The sequence below is a fragment of the Rhinoderma darwinii genome, chromosome 9, assembly GCF_050947455.1.
Source record: "Rhinoderma darwinii isolate aRhiDar2 chromosome 9, aRhiDar2.hap1, whole genome shotgun sequence".
In the NCBI taxonomy this organism is placed as follows: Eukaryota; Metazoa; Chordata; class Amphibia; order Anura; family Rhinodermatidae; genus Rhinoderma; species Rhinoderma darwinii.
In genome coordinates, this window is record NC_134695.1 from 64,067,382 (window position 1) to 64,083,476 (window position 16,095).

Below are 16,095 nucleotides of genomic sequence, written 5' to 3' on the forward strand. Positions count from 1 at the left end.
CTCTGCTTCTACTGTGGGGACGACAAGCATCTACTGAACACCTGTCCCAGGCGCAAGAATAAAAAGCCGGAAAACTTCCGCGCCTAAGTGATCATCGGGGAGGTCACTTGGGCGCACAGGTATTTCCCGTTAATGTGAAACGCAATAAAATTTTGCTTCCCTTTCAGGTCTTGTTTGCTGGCCGGTCTGCCACGGGCAGTGCTTTCGTGGATTCTGGCTCATCTGCTAATATCATGTCTGTGGAATTTGCTATGTCTCTAAAGATGCCTTTTATTGATTTACCTTATCCTATCCCTGTAGTAGGTATCGACTCAACCCCCCTTGCTAATGGTTATTTTACTCAGCATACTCCTGTTTTTTAACTCCTGGTTGGCTCCATGCATTTGGAGCAGTGCTCTGTACTGGTGATGCAGGGATTATCGTCTGATCTGGTATTAGGTCTTCCCTGGTTGCAGTTGCATAATCCCACGTTTGATTGGAATACTGGGGAGCTTACCAAATGGGGTAATGAATGTCTTATGTCATGTCTTTCTGTTAACTCTATTTCTCCCCGGGAGGAGGTAAACACGCTTCCGGAGTTTGTTCAGGACTTCGCCGATGTGTTTTCTAAGGAGGCCTCCGAGGTGTTGCCCCCCCATAGAGATTACAATTGCGCCATCGATTTGGATCCTGGTGCCAAGCTTCCTAAGGGTAGGATATTTAATCTTTCATGTCCTGAACGTGAAGCTATGAGGGTGTATATCCAAGAATGCCTGGCCAAGGGTTTCATTCGCCCCTCGACTTCTCCTGTAGGTGCTGGCTTCTTCTTCGTGGGGAAGAAGGATGGTGGTCTTAGGCCGTGCATTGATTATCGTAACCTGAATAAGGTCACCGTAAGGAACCAGTACCCACTTCCTTTGATTCCGGATCTTTTTAATCAGGTTCAGGGAGCCCAATGGTTTTCTAAGTTCGATCTACGGGGGGCATATAACCTAATCCACATCAAAGAGGGGGATGAGTGGAAAACTGCGTTCAACACACCCGAGGGTCATTTCGAATACCTGGTCATGCCCTTTGGGTTGTGTAATGCCCCTGCTGTCTTCCAGAATTTTATTAATGAAATCCTGAGAGATTACCTGGGTAATTTTCTTGTTGTGTACCTTGATGACATACTGGTGTTTTCCAAGGACTGGTCCTCCCACGTGGAGCATGTCAGGAAGGTGCTCCAGGTCCTTCGGGAGAATAATCTGTTTGCTAAGACTGAAAAATGTGTCTTTGGGGTACAGGAGATACCATTTTTAGGGCAAATCCTCACTCCTCATGAATTCCGCATGGACCCTGCCAAGGTTCAGGCTGTGGCGGAATGGGTCCAACCTGCCTCCCTTAAGGCGTTACAGTGTTTTTTAGGGTTCGCCAACTATTACAGGAGATTTATTGCCAACTTCTCGGTCGTCGCTAAGCCTCTTACGGACCTTACTCGCAAGGGTGCTGATGTCCTCCATTGGCCCCCTGAGGCCGTCCAGGCCTTTGAGACCCTCAAGAAGTGCTTTATCTCGGCCCCCGTGCTGATTCAGCCCAACCAAGAGGAGCCATTTATTGTGGAGGTTGACGCATCCGAGGTGGGTGTGGGGGCCGTCTTGTCCCAGGGTACCAGCTCCCTCACCCATCTCCGCCCCTGTGCTTACTTCTCTAGGAAGTTTTCGCCCACGGAGAGTAACTATGATATTGGCAACCGCGAACTTCTAGCCATTAAATGGGCTTTTGAAGAGATCACAAGAATCTGGTTTTCCTAGAATCGGCCCGGAGGCTTAATCCTAGACAAGCTCGGTGGGCACTATTCTTTACCAGATTTAATTTCTTGGTTACCTATAGGGCTGGGTCCAAGAATATTAAGGCTGATGCTCTGTCACGTAGTTTCATGGCCAATCCTCCTTCCGAGAAGGATCCTGCTTGTATTTTACCCCCTGGTATAATCGTTTCTGCCACAGATTCTGATTTAGCTTCTGATATTGCGGCTGATCAGGGTTCAGCTCCCGGGAACGTCCCTGGGGACAAACTGTTTGTTCCCCTGCAATACCGGCTAAGGGTACTCAGGGAAAACCATGACTCCGCTCTATCTGGTCATCCTGGCATCTTGGGCACCAAACACCTCATTACCAGAAACTATTGGTGGCCTGGGTTGCCTAAAGACGTTAGGGCTTACGTCGCCGCTTGTGAGGTTTGCGCTAGGTCCAAAACCCCTAGGTCCCGACCTGCGGGCCTACTACGTTCCTTGCCCATTCCCCAGAGACCTTGGACCCATATCTCCATGGATTTTATCACCGATTTGCCCCCATCTCAGGGCAAGTCGGTGGTGTGGGTGGTAGTAGACCGCTTCAGCAAGATGTGCCACTTTGTGCCCCTTAAGAAGCTACCTAACGCCAAGATGTTAGCTTCTTTGTTTGTGAAACACATCCTGCGTCTCCATGGGGCCCCAGTCAATATAGTTTCTGACAGAGGGGTACAATTTGTTTCCTTATTTTGGAGAGCTTTTTGTAAAAAGTTGGAGATTGATCTATCCTTCTCCTCCGCCTTCCATCCCGAAACTAATGGCCAAACGGAGAGGACTAACCAATCCCTGGAACAATATTTAAGGTGTTTCATCTCTGACTGTCAATTCGATTGGGTCTCATTCCTTCCCCTTGCTGAATTTTCCCTGAATAACCGGGTCAGTAACTCGTCAGGGGTCTCCCCGTTTTTCTGTAATTTCGGGTTTAACCCAAGGTTCTCCTCCGTTTCCCCTGGTTGTTCTAATAATCCTGAGGTAGAGGATGTTCATCGGGAACTGTGCACAGTCTGGGCCCAGGTTCAGAAGAACCTAGAGGCGTCCCAGAGCGCACAAAAGATTCAGGCTGATAGTAGACGTTCTGCTAACCCCCGGTTTGTCGTCGGGGATTTGGTCTGGTTGTCGTCCAGGAACTTGCGCCTTAAGGTCCCGTCCAGGAAGTTTGCTCCCCGATTTATTGGCCCTTATAAGATCATTGAAGTCCTCAACCCTGTATCCTTCCGTCTGGAGCTGCCCCCATCCTTTCGCATACATGACGTCTTCCATGCCTCCCTCCTCAAACGCTGCTCCCCGTTCTGGTCCCCTTCGAGGAAACCTCCTGTTCCCGTTCTCACCCCTGAGGGGGTGGAATTCGAGGTGGCCAAGATTATGGACAGTAGGATGGTCCAGGGCTCCCTCCAGTACCTGGTCCATTGGAGAGGATACGGGCCGGAGGAGAGGACTTGGGTACCTGCCCGTGATGTTCACGCTGGGGTATTGATCAGGAGGTTCCACCTTCTCTTCCCTACTAAACCGGGTCCTCTTAGTAAGGGTCCGGTGGCCCCTCATAAAAGGGGGAGTACTGTTAGGGATCTGCCAGGTACTACGTCTAGGTATACTCCTGGGATTAATCAATCCACACCTGAGGCCAGACCTGTTAGACTGACACCGTCTCCCACCAACCAGGGTGGCAGGCTCAGGAGTGGGAGAGCCTATCGCGGCCTGGTCAGTCGGAGTTAGCTCCGCCCCCTGTCCTTTATTACCTGCCGTGTTCTCTTCCTCAGTGCTTGTAATTCTTCTGGATTCCTGGCCCCACTGCTGCTTGCTCCAGCCTGCTTCTGCCGTGCTTCTGCCTTGCTGCAGTTCCGCTTAACCTGCTTCGCTTTGCCCCTGGCTTGCTTCCTTCTCCGTGCTCACGTTGGTATACTCCACTTCATCCTGGTCCTGACTATTCATTCACCGCTCCGTTTCCTCGCGGCGTTCCGTGGGCTACTGCCCCTTCCCTTGCGTGTTCCCTGTTTGTTCTCCCGTGCACTTAGACAGCGTAGGGACCGACGCCCAGTTGTACCCCGTCGCCTAGGGCGGGTCGTTGCAAGTAGGCAGGGACAGGGCGGTGGGTAGATTAGGGCTCACTTTCCCTTCACCTCCTTCCTGCCATTACAGAGGAGTAGGCATAATTCTATGGGGTTGATTTTCAGGGGTCGGCCCCTTAGTTCCAGTGAAGGGAAATCTTAATTCTTCAGCCCACAAGACATTTTGGACAATTGTATCTTCCAACTTTGTGGGAACAGTTTGGGGTTCAGCCCTTTTCTGTTCCAGCATGACTGTGCCCCAGTGCACAAGGTCCGTAAAGACATGGCTGGTTGGGTGAGTTTGGCTGTGAAAGAACTTGACTGGCCGCACAGATCCCTGACCTCAACACCATCCAACACCTTTGAGATGAACTAGAGCAGAGATTACGAGCCAGGCCCTCTCTCCCCCCAACATCAGTGTCTGACCTCACAAATTATTTTCTGGAAGGGGCAAAAATTCCCACAGACACTTTCCAAAACCTTGTAGAAAGTCTTCCCAGAAGAGAGGAAGCTGTTTTATCTGCAAAGGGGGAACCAACTCCATATTAACGGAATATTCTAAAAGCTCCTGTAGGTGTCCCAATACTTTTGTCCATATAGTGTACCTCGCGATCATCTTGTGTCAATGAGTAATGACTTCCTAAAAAAATTTAGTTAAGTGATATTCCCCCTATTTAGACTCTTATCTCTAGTCATAAAATCTAAAAACCCTGTAATACGTCTGTACACCCCCTACAGTCATCCCCTGCGCACGTTCCCTGTTGTGCAGTAATTACTGGTATGTCGTATCTATATAGAATTGTCGTGCGTTTACATTGATTATTTTGCATGGATGCATATTTACATATATTCAAATATATTAACGTGTTTTAATTCACTGCATGTACATCTACTTTTTTTTGCATAAATGTTCATTCAATTTGATTAGGTGGGCAGAACTTCATTAACATCCAGGGCTCTCGGTGTTTATAATCTGTTTCTAAATAACGATGTAAAATATATACTTTTTGCGATGTGTGAAGTTGTGAATAACAAAGTATAGAAAATGGTGTCGTATGGAGTATCACCAATATACAACAATATAGTGGAGGATGAAAGTAGAAAAACTTTGTACATACATTACATTACTCATCTTGTACTGTTACAGCCTGTATTATACTCCAGAGCTGCATTCACAATTCTGCCGGCTTCAGAGCTGACATCTCCTAGCATTCCCTGATGACTCAGTGACAGCAATAAGCTAGCTGTGGTGCTTCTTTTACATCAGGCAGTGCACTGTAATCTGGTGTAAAAAAGAACTAACTGACTGTACCTATTCATATAAGGCGCTCAGCTAAGCTGTTTGTGGGGTGTCTGACATGAAACTTTTCGACTGTTTCCAGCAGAATTGTGAATGCAGCTCTGGAGTATAGAACAGGTAGTACCTCAGAATCAGTACAATATTAGTCATGTAATATATTTACAAAGTTACTGAGCCTTCAGTAATACAATTTAGTTATTTCGCTTAGGATGTTCGCAGGACCAGACTAAACACTTGGGCGCCTCAACTCAGACATGCTATCTTGTTATTGCTGAAGGAGTTAATAAAATGTAATCAAATAACATTAAACTATTTTTTTGTTTTCCATTAAATTGAAAAGCGTCTCAAAGTATATTTTGTTCGTTTTAGAAATACTAGATCTAGACTTCTACGTTTATTAGAGGTGGATTTCATCGTTCAGGAGCCTTCGCTATTAGTTAGAGTGGCGAGTAGCTACAAAGAGCGTCTCTGACTCTGGAGGACCCAGCATGTAAGGGCATTACACAGACAACCCACTGATTTTAAATGGGCACTGTGTAATGCTTCATACCTCCTGTGGTGGTGCTGCAGGGAAATTGAACATTTCATTCTGGTTGCCGCAGGAGATCGCAACTGACCTGGGGATCCTTTTAACAAAAAAGGAATGTCCAAAGTGGACAAGCCCTTTAACTAGTAAAATATTTCTTTTGTATTATACGGTATATCTATGTTTTATATTTGTATATATTTCTTTTGTATTATACGGTATATCTATGTTTTATATTTGTATATATTTCTTTTGTATTATATATGTATTATTATATTTAAAAAAAATACATTATATATATGTATTCTGTGTTTTATATTTGTCTTTACAAAATTGTTTTGTTCTCCTAGGCCAGAACCGCCAATGATATTAAACTTCAAGACCCAACAACATTCAGCAACGCAAATTGAATAATAAAAAGACGACCGGACAAAAATAAGATACCATTATTTTCCCATTCCTTCTTCTTCAATGTAAGTTAATCCCCAGTAGTGATAATCTAAGAACCTCTATTAGAATGATATTTTTTTCAGCTTTTGTCAGCAAGTATAAATGTTTTTTTCCCAGTGTATTGTGTGTTGTACTCTATTTATAGCTGTAAGAAAACGGAAAGCGCGATTATTCCAAAAGGTTTAGATAAAATCTTAGCCAAATAGTGTACCTACAAATATGAACATCATTTATTTTACTAGGTCCTAAATTCTGTGCTGATTAATGTCATAATATATCTTAAGGGTCAGAGCTCCATTTTTTTAAAATTTAAAACAGAACCTTCACACATCCATAGAGTTAAAGAAGCACCTAGCAACTATTTCTCTAAAAACAGCCATATTTCGGGTCCCCCATATAGTCAACATCTAATAGAGACAGACTAGCGATTACGTTACCGCACAGCGGACCCGAACCGAGGCTATATTTGCTGAGATAATTATTCGTTGAGAAAATAAAAAACACATGTGGGTACAAGATCCCCATTACTAACAGGCAAAGGAATATTAATTTTCATGGGAGTGCTTCTTTAATTGATAAAATTGTGGCTGCTGGCATCTACCACTAGATGGAGCATAGGAGCTTATTGAATACGGGCTTCTCATTGAATTCAATGGGAGCTGTGTAGATATGTTCTCAGTAAGCTCCCCCTAGTGGTGGCTACAGGCAGACAGTATTTTATCATAGAAACTCACTGTTTAGAGCGCTATATCAGAAAATTGGGGCTCCGACCCTCCATAAAGATACATTATGAAATTAGTACAGAATTTTTAACCTAAAAACATCATGATGTTTATAGTTGGAGATACATTTTAAGAGCCTATTCAGATTTGGTTCATGTTCCTGCAAAATTTGGCCAGAACATCCTGAAAATATAACCGAATGGCAATAAAAATTCTATGTATAGTTCGAGTTTAAATACTGAAATATATTAGGAAAAAAATTGAAAAATAAATCAAAGAATGAATTATTCTTTTATTGGATTTTTTTAATAAAATACAGCAATGTAAGATGTAATTGACAGTTCATGTTTGCAGAGAATTATTGACCCCCCCCCCCCCCCCCATTTTTCTCATCAATGAAGTTGTAAAGTTTCTTTATATTGACTCTGGGCTGTTTTTCTGCATCTCCGGTACCACATTGTGTATTCTATACATTATTTTTGCTGAGTTAATTGTGTGATCAATACGCTGAGTATTGATCAATGCATTGTTTCTCTGTATCAGTGTTTACTTTATTAAAGGAGTATTCCCCTCGTAGACATTTATGGCATAGCCACGGTCCGCCGCATCCAGGCGGGGAATAAATGGAGGGTTCATGTGGCAAGTGGGCTGGTCTGTTTCCATAGCTCCCATAGGAATCAATGACTCGAGAACTGTGGTGTTACCCTCCCGCAACGAGCCACCAAGGCAACCACACACACAACAGAAGCGCCACGAGAAGGAGTGATCTCCTTTTTTCCAAAATCCATTGGACATCGGAATCAATGGAGAGAGATGCACGGCCACCTCTCCATTCATTCCCCACCTGGATATGGCGGCCAGCGATGGGGATCGGTCTTAAGATATATCATGGGCTTCTCTCATGTTGAATGTTCTTAAGACCAGGGGTCCATGGCGTCACTGTGTCATTCGAAAGTCATATTTATTCGCAGTATTAGAGCTGCTACTTCTTTATATCCCTATAGTGAAAAAAGTCAAAATGTAACCATAGCATCAAATATGACGTGCTTATATTTGTTTGCAATGGTCACAAGGTAGCTTGCAAGTTTTGTGTTTTGTTTTTTCCCATTGGAAGACCTTGTAGTTATAGCATGTCTCACGGTAATGTCTCAATTTTATTGTGACTTGTAGGTGCATTTTGCAAGCTGTTTTAAAATTGGGGTGCCCACTGAAATCAATAGCATTTACTGTAGATACCTGCAATATTACCCCCGGCAACACCCCCTCGGTGTCCTAATAATTAAATGGGGGGCATTTTGTATATAAATGTTTCTGAAGGTTCACAGAACTGGAGAGTTGTGAGATAAAGTAGTAATCGTGTGGCAGGGATTTTCCTCTACAGTCGGCCTTTTCCCATTCTGAAATGGCTGATAACAGGGAACAATGCATTACAATCAAGTCCAAAGCCATTGAAAGCACAATAAATGGTAGACATTGATCATATGGCACATCCTGAGAAGCTGCAGATTCCTTGTCAGCTTTGTAGCGTCCAAAGATGTCTTATAATATGGCGCTACATAGTATACACCTAAGCCTTGCATACGACTCGTGTGTCAATGTTTTATCTACTTTATTTTCTGTTCAGGTAATTGTTGCTAGTGGTGCTTTTATTTTATTTTTATTTATTTTATTTTTCAGATACCGTGGTTTTCCAGACGCATGATAAAATATGCAAAAACAAAAGGTAACTGGGCCGATTCATTATCATTCGATCATGGGGAGAAGGAAAACTTTATACAAGGAATTGTTATGGCTTACATGCTAATGGAGCACTTGAAAGGATATGCTGAAGCTCGCTGTCACCAGGACTCAATATATACAAGTCGGCAAGAAGAAGCGCTGAGACCGTCAGGGGAGAAAGAAATACAATGACACTAGACTTAGTTATTAAAGCACATAGTGTTTCCCAACATGTAAGAAAACTACAACCCCCACCATGCCCAGATACAGAGGCGGATTTAGGAAAGGGGGACGTTCACCCCTCTCCCCCTAAGCAATGGAGGGGGTCTGAAATTTAGGAGTCTGGTCTGAGGCCTAAAGTAATGTAGGGGTCTGAATTCGTTTATGGGTCTGGGCAAGGGTCTGGAATTATTTTAGGGCTCTGCTCTGAGGTCTTAAATAATGCAAGGGTCTGGTCTGGGGTCTGAATCCGGGATGCCAACCTCTGTGACGTGAGGTCAGGTGACTGTACTGGTCCACTCCCAGGCTGGCATCGACGTCACTCAGACCGCCGCCGCGTCATTCACTTGGCTCCGTCCACATTCCTTCTGCTCCTTAAATGTGAGTGACATCCGGGAGAGTGGTGGGCGTGCGAGTGGTGGCGGTGGGAGTGGTGGGGTACTTCAGTGAGTGGTGAGTTAGTCGGACTCGCCCATCACAGCCCCGTTTGCCGCTTTCCTGCGCGGTTAGCGTGGGAAAGCTACAAGCGGGGCTGTGATTGGTGAGTCACTCCTAGCACCGTGCACAGGCGATGATTTTGTAATGTGTCCGTAAAAATCTGTTCGTGATTTTTTGCTCTGTTGGTCAGAATTCATTTAGGGGTCTGGTCTGGAGTGGAAGAGATCATTGTAGGTGCGCTCCGCTCTGGCTAATAGATGAAGGTCCTAAACGGGGGACCACGTGTATTAACTCAGGATCAGTTGAGGTCTGGGAATGAGACCCCAAACATCTATAGCATACCCTTTACAAAACAACATCCATTTCAAGAGTTTTTCAAATTGGTATCTGGTTTTATTGGAAAACATCCATCTTACCATATAGATTCCCCCTTTTTTTTTCTGTGTCCTTCCTTCCCTATATGCGAGGGACCCATTCATCCTGAGCCTCCCAGTTCATGGATATAATTCTAGAAAAACAAAACTGCCAGAACTACTGGCACAGGCAGAGCAGTAGACTGACAAAAAATAGGTTGAATGTGATATTAAAAAACCGGATCAGTGGCGGATCCCCATAGGTCTGTTATGAGCGGCTGCCCAAAGACCACATCACAGTTTTGTCACGTTTGTGCAGCGAATCGCGACAAAAAACACTACAAAACTGAAGGCCCCTGGACTCCATTGTATCCGTGTCCTCTGGACGCGGATACAATTGACATCGCTAGCAAGGCAAGGGAACCATCGGTTCTCCTCCAAGCCGTTCGACCTCATTTTGTGATGCAATCGGCGCGATGACGTCATTGGCCGCTTGCGTCGCTCCGCTGGATGCGACCTGGTCAGGAGACAACAGGCCTGCATAGTCGGAGGAGTGGACGGCACTGGAACGGGGACAGGTAAGTGTGGCACGAACTACAGGGGGGTAGCGCATTCTACAGGGGGCTGTGTGTGGCATATCTACAGGGGGCTCTGTGGCGCTTTCTACAGGGGGCTGTGTGGCACTTTCTACAGGGTGGGCTGTGTGGCGCTATCTACAAGGAGGGGGTGCTATCTACAGCGGGCTGTGTGACGCTATGGTGCAAGGGGGGGCTGTGTGGTGCGATCTACAGGGGGTGGCACTATTTACTGAGGGGGTATGTGTGGCACTATTTACAGGGGGGCTGTTTAACGCTATCTACAGGGGGGTGCTATCTACAGGGGGTGGGGTGCGATTTATAGGGTTGCTGTATGGCACTATTTAAAGGGGGGCTGTATGACACTATCTCCAGCGGATCTATGTGGCACTATCTTTGGGGGGCTTTGTGTGTGATACTATCTTCAGGGGGGAGTCACGATCTACAGGGGGTACGGTGTATGTGGTGCTTTACTTCACAGTGTTTGACACTTTTATATTCAGGGGCACAGTGTATGGTACTATTTTATTCAGGGGCGCAGTGTATGGTTATTGTTATATTTAGGGGCACAGTGTGTGACACCATGAGCATTTTATCTTCGTTTATAGGTGTGGAAATGTTGGAAAGGTGAGGAGCCGAAGACATCTGAGTAGCAAATTCTGCAGAAATGGGTCGTGGCCGGGAGAAGTTGTCATGAGGTCTGGACTGGATGGCAAAAAAAAAAGCTACTAGAATCTGAGAAGACGTCACCTGTGAGTCACTGGATTTATAGAGAATTTGTCACCTCTCCTGACATGTTTATTATAGTAAATACTTGTATTGCATAAAAAGTCTTTGTGCAGTCCAGGACTTATAGACAAATGGGTGTTACCATTCCCCTTGTCAGGAGGATGTCTCCCTGCACAGTGTGATACTGTCAGCGATGGTTGGAGACTGTAAGTATGTAGGGACACAGCTCTTTGACAAGGGGAAGCCTAACACCCATTTGTTAATGCCTACACAAGAAGGTAGTTTTAACAGTAGTTATGTCGCGGCAGGGCAGCGGTGGAGAAGGGGGGCCCAAGTTTGGGTAACCGCCCAGGGCCTATAGTCCACTTAATCCGCCACTGCACAGGATGACAACCCCGGGCCTCACATTTCCAGTTATTTTTTTGTGCCCTTTAATTGTGTCTTTTACGCTTTTCAGTTTTTAGAATTGACAAATGGCATGCCATATGCACAATGTGTGTTAGTTCCCGTGTGGCACGCTTCTGCGATGCACGATCTGTGTGGGGTAACGATTCTCGTTCAGTATAGTGCTACGTATCACAACTTGCACAGCTCAATACCTCTTACATAAACCGGCCTATATAGTTATAGATTTTTCCTGGAGCTCGGGAGGCGTATATGTAAGTCCAGTTGTAATGTTGCCTACCTGCTGGGACACAAAGCAGCAGAATACATTTCTCTTCATCAGCATTGCTCCTGGAGACTTTCATCAGGATGTTAAGTTCACCACATACAGTTTCCAGGCTGAGATATAACGAATACGTCTAAATAAGTATTTTTCATGAAATGAAAAGGACTCCCTTATTTATTTCTAGTTTTTTGGTGTTCTGCAGTGTGATCCATTACAGATGTCTTTGTATGATGACCTGAGTGGCTGATAATTCTGTAGGTGTCTTGGTACCATCATTGCTTCCCTTTAGTGCATTGGTTTGGGAACGGCATCTGTCACACACTCAGGCCCCAGGCACACGACTGTATTTTCATCTATCCCGAAATACTGTCCGTAAATACGGATCCGTAGTCATCCGTATTTCATCTGTATATACGGAAGGGTGTCCGTAAATACGATCCCTATTGCATCTGTATGTACGGGTCCATAAAACAAAGAGGGAGGGTGTATGATGTCATCAGCATGTTGCATAGCGACGCTTCCGTAAATACTGACGTTATACGAACGTCCATCCGTATACCGTCTGTATTTATGGAAGATCCCATAGACTTCTATGGGAGAGTCCTTGCCGTAATTACGGACAAGAATAGGACAGGTTCTATAATATTTTCAGCATGGACACCCATCCGTAAAAATACTGAAAGGTGTCCGTGGCCAATAGGAATGAATGGGTCCGTAATTACTCATGAACAACACGGTGGTTTGCGTGGAGCCTAATAGACTTTCACTGTATGGCAACATGTGAGAAGCCTATGATATTATTGAACAATTTAAAGTCTTATTCCCACCTGAGACATTTATGGTATATCCATGGGATATGCCATAAATGTATGATAGATTCATGTCCCAGAACCATGCACCCGTACACGTCGGTCTGCACTGTTTAAAAGTTTTCCTTTTCGTTGACAATTTGTTGTCGAACAATTCTATATCATTTACTTTTCCAATCTCACTGTGTTAAATATGACCTTATCTGATCTCGCCATATTGCGTTCCGTCGCTATGTAACCTTCTTGTAACATCGTAGAAATGAACACGATTGAGAGGCCCGAGTCATAACTAGAATGAGATTTATCTTCTGATTGCTCAGCCACCGCCAGGAACCGGTCTCTATATAGACGACGTTCGCTCCAGTATTCCTGCATTCTATTATATGTTTTGTTTGCTTTTTATTCTTTTTGTAACTGCCAGGAAAAGCTTTTGCTTAAGCCGTAATGGTATAAATACTTTGTAATGGCATGAGACGGATTTAATATGAACATAATACCGTATAAACTGTATGAACCCTATGCATATACTACAGGCAGAAACAAATCGGTGAAGAGAGGTGACTGGGTTACCACATATAGACAGAATGAAGCCGCCCCACGTTCATCTGATCAGCCTCTGTGAGCCCCTGTTAAAAACTCATGAGCCCCAGTGCAATAGTCTTTATTGGGGGCCTCCCCCAACTTCTCTGCATGGCCGATACATGGCACATCATGTGTGATCCTGTCTGCTGAGCCTTGTATCTAAGCCAATCACATGGTAGGCTTAGATACAGGGCACTAGCAGACAGTATTCTTACACTTGCCCTCCTCTTCGGCTCCGGAAGCAGCGCGGTTCCCGACGCCATTCAGCGTCCCCACGTTCTACGCGGCGCAAATAGCTTTGTGATGTCATGATGCTGAAAAACGTCCAGACTAACGCTGCGCTCAGGAGCGAGGAGGGTACGTATACGGTTACTATAACCGTGCACAGATGTGGTGCAGGGGGCCACAGGGCCCCCTAGCTTCAGGGCCTGGTGCAACCACTGCGACCCCTATAGCTATATAATCGCGTGGTGCTCACCAAGCTGAGCGTACATGTTTATAGTGGATTCTGGAAGAATATCTTTCGGCCGACCGCTATCAAATGTACAACCAGCGTACAGTAAATCTCAGTCCTGTTATATTCGACTCTAAATAATAAATTACACGTAAATTAATTCTATGCAATAGTGTGCGAAGATGAATATATTCTGTAAAGCGGACCGGTCACCTCTCCTGGCGTGTCTATTTTAATACACACTTGCATTTCCTGTGAAATAACAATTCTGGAGCATCTTTTACTCTGCGTTGGGCGGTTCCTCTGCTATTCCTCCTGGAAATGTATGAATAAATTGACGTTATCGTTCCTCTTGTCCACAGGGTGTTTCCCTACATAGTCTCACGCTGACAGAACTCATTGAACCATATCCGAGTGTGCAGGGACATTCCAGGAGGAATATAAGAGGAACGACACAACGCAGAGGTCTGAGAAAAGATGTTTTCATTTCATGGCAAATGCGAAAAACTGTCCTGACCAGAGAGGTGACAGATCGTATTTAACTGACTAAAATATCGAATACAAACCATGGCTTTAATAATGAGTCCAAGGCTACAGTGAGACCACTGGGATTTTCCTTCTATAGGAACGCTGCCGGCTCTGCGGAGTATACGATGTTAATACCATTTATTCTCGCCATGGGCTGGGCGGAATGGAGGATTTTCATTGGTTCGTTTCATCTTAACACTTTCACGTGCGCTCATTTCTTGCCGATCTCCAGAGACTCCGAAACTGATGAGGGTCTTTTTTTCTTTCCTTGCTTCCTTTTATTTTTTTTACCTTCCAAACCGGGTCTTCTTCAGTCACCTCACTAATTAACCATCTCCCCACATACATCCATTCACAAGGTAACCTAGGCAACAGAAACTACGGTAACCAACACGAAGAATGGGATGTAGGGGGTGCGGCGCCTGTGGTCTGCCGTTTTGTATCGTTTGCATTCAGGGTCACTGTCATGGAGAGGTGACAGTCCCCTCACCCGCCCTTCACAGAGCACACACAGGGGGATACCTCGTTGATCCTGTATATTAATAGGATGTGATATATGGGCTGCAGATGTACTGTGATGTTCCTGACAGGGACCACACACGGGGGACTGTCAACCTGCTTCCTTCCGTCATGAAGACCCCTCTGGTGTACCCAGGAGATACTCTGACATGCAAACAGGTCATACGCTGCAAATGGAGACGGGTAGAATTACTAAAGTTATTAAAAAATAATAAATCACTGAAGTAAAAGCAGCAATGGTTACTAAATTATGAATTAAAGGGGTTCTCCGGGATTTATATTTTGCAATACGATTTGTTAAGGAATCGCCTCCCTTAATCCGGCGCCCACTGAACAATGTGGCAGTGCTCATTCTGCGCAACGTACGGGACACTCATACATTGCAATGAGAGGCTCCACTCCCCATAGAAGTCTCAATGTCCCATACATTGCACAGACTGTGAGAGATAGGCTGGCACTATGTACGGAGCTCATAGGAGGAGGGGATTTTTTTTTATTGATTTTTTTAACAAACATCCTAAACCATCTTATTCTTCAAGGGCAGTGAAATTAATCTATTCCGACATATAAACGTTCAACAAAGTTCTTAATTTGTCATAGTGACATGTCAGAAGTTTTGATTGGTGGAGGTTCGAGCACTGAGACCTTCACCGATCGCTAGAAGGAAGCGGCAGAAGCGCTCGTGTGAGTGCTGAGGTGCTTCGTTTCTGTTTGGCTTTTTCTTCAAAGCCGATGTATCGGAGGAGTACGGGCTTATAGACTTTCTATTAAGCCCGTACTCCGATACATTGATTTCCTGGAAAACCCGAACAGAACCTAAGCGGACGAGCGCTCACCCGAACACTTCTGCCGCTTCGTTTTAGCGATTTGGTGGGGGGTCTCCGTGCTTGGACCCCATTCTTTAAGAGTCGAGATAAAGATGGCTACATCTGTATATACTCTGTGACCGCACAGAGACTTATCATGGAGTCTGAATAGCATGCTGCCATATCATGCAAATCATGTGCAGGATGGAACATCAACTGTAGGACTACAGCAGTGTTGTATGGGTTCGGTGACTGGCACTACTACAGGGACACTTTGGCTGGCAGTATATGTGAATATTAATTGGGTACTGTATCTATATACATGCATTGTTTATAAAAGTATTTGACGCTGTATAGCTGACCAAAATAATAGTGCCATACTGTGCCCAAATAGTAGTCCAATGCATTGACCACATCCTAGCGCCAAATAGGGCGCATATGCCGGAATTGTATATGCACTGTACACTTATGTTACTTGGGCATGCTATGGCACTATGATGTGGCCAATATATGGGACTACTATTTGGGCACTGTATGGCAGTATTATTTGTGTGATAGATGGCAGTATTGTTTGGGCATTGTATTATGTGGGCATGGCAATCCCTGGTTATCTACAGATGCCTGAGATGTAACTCGGGCGGCACTGAGTTTTGTATTGTTCTTGGCTGTAATGAATTGAACGATGCTTTGCAGAGGTGCACAATGTTGCGGTGGAGAATGATGAACTATTATTGTTGCCCCCTGGCCTTCGCTTATTAGTCATCATCTCTTGTTGGATTATATAACAAAATATACTTTAAGAAAATTGACTTTTTTAAATAAATTTAAGTCTGCTGGGAAT

The 16,095-nt window shown here is 44.8% G+C and overlaps 1 long non-coding RNA gene across 2 annotated transcripts in view; it reads left to right on the plus strand.

The window, feature by feature from the left end:
• The window catches only part of LOC142660912 (uncharacterized), a 93,656-nt gene that overhangs the window by 30,674 nt on the left and 46,887 nt on the right, over positions 1-16,095 (plus strand). Inside the window, exons 2-4 of one of the 2 annotated variants that reach the window (XR_012850583.1) lie at positions 6,032-6,154; positions 8,531-8,576; positions 13,764-14,811. This is a non-coding gene — a long non-coding RNA (uncharacterized LOC142660912). Of the gene's footprint in view, positions 1-6,031; positions 6,155-8,530; positions 8,577-13,763; positions 14,812-16,095 lie in introns of those variants that run through there. The other variant, XR_012850584.1, reaches the window with a different exon arrangement.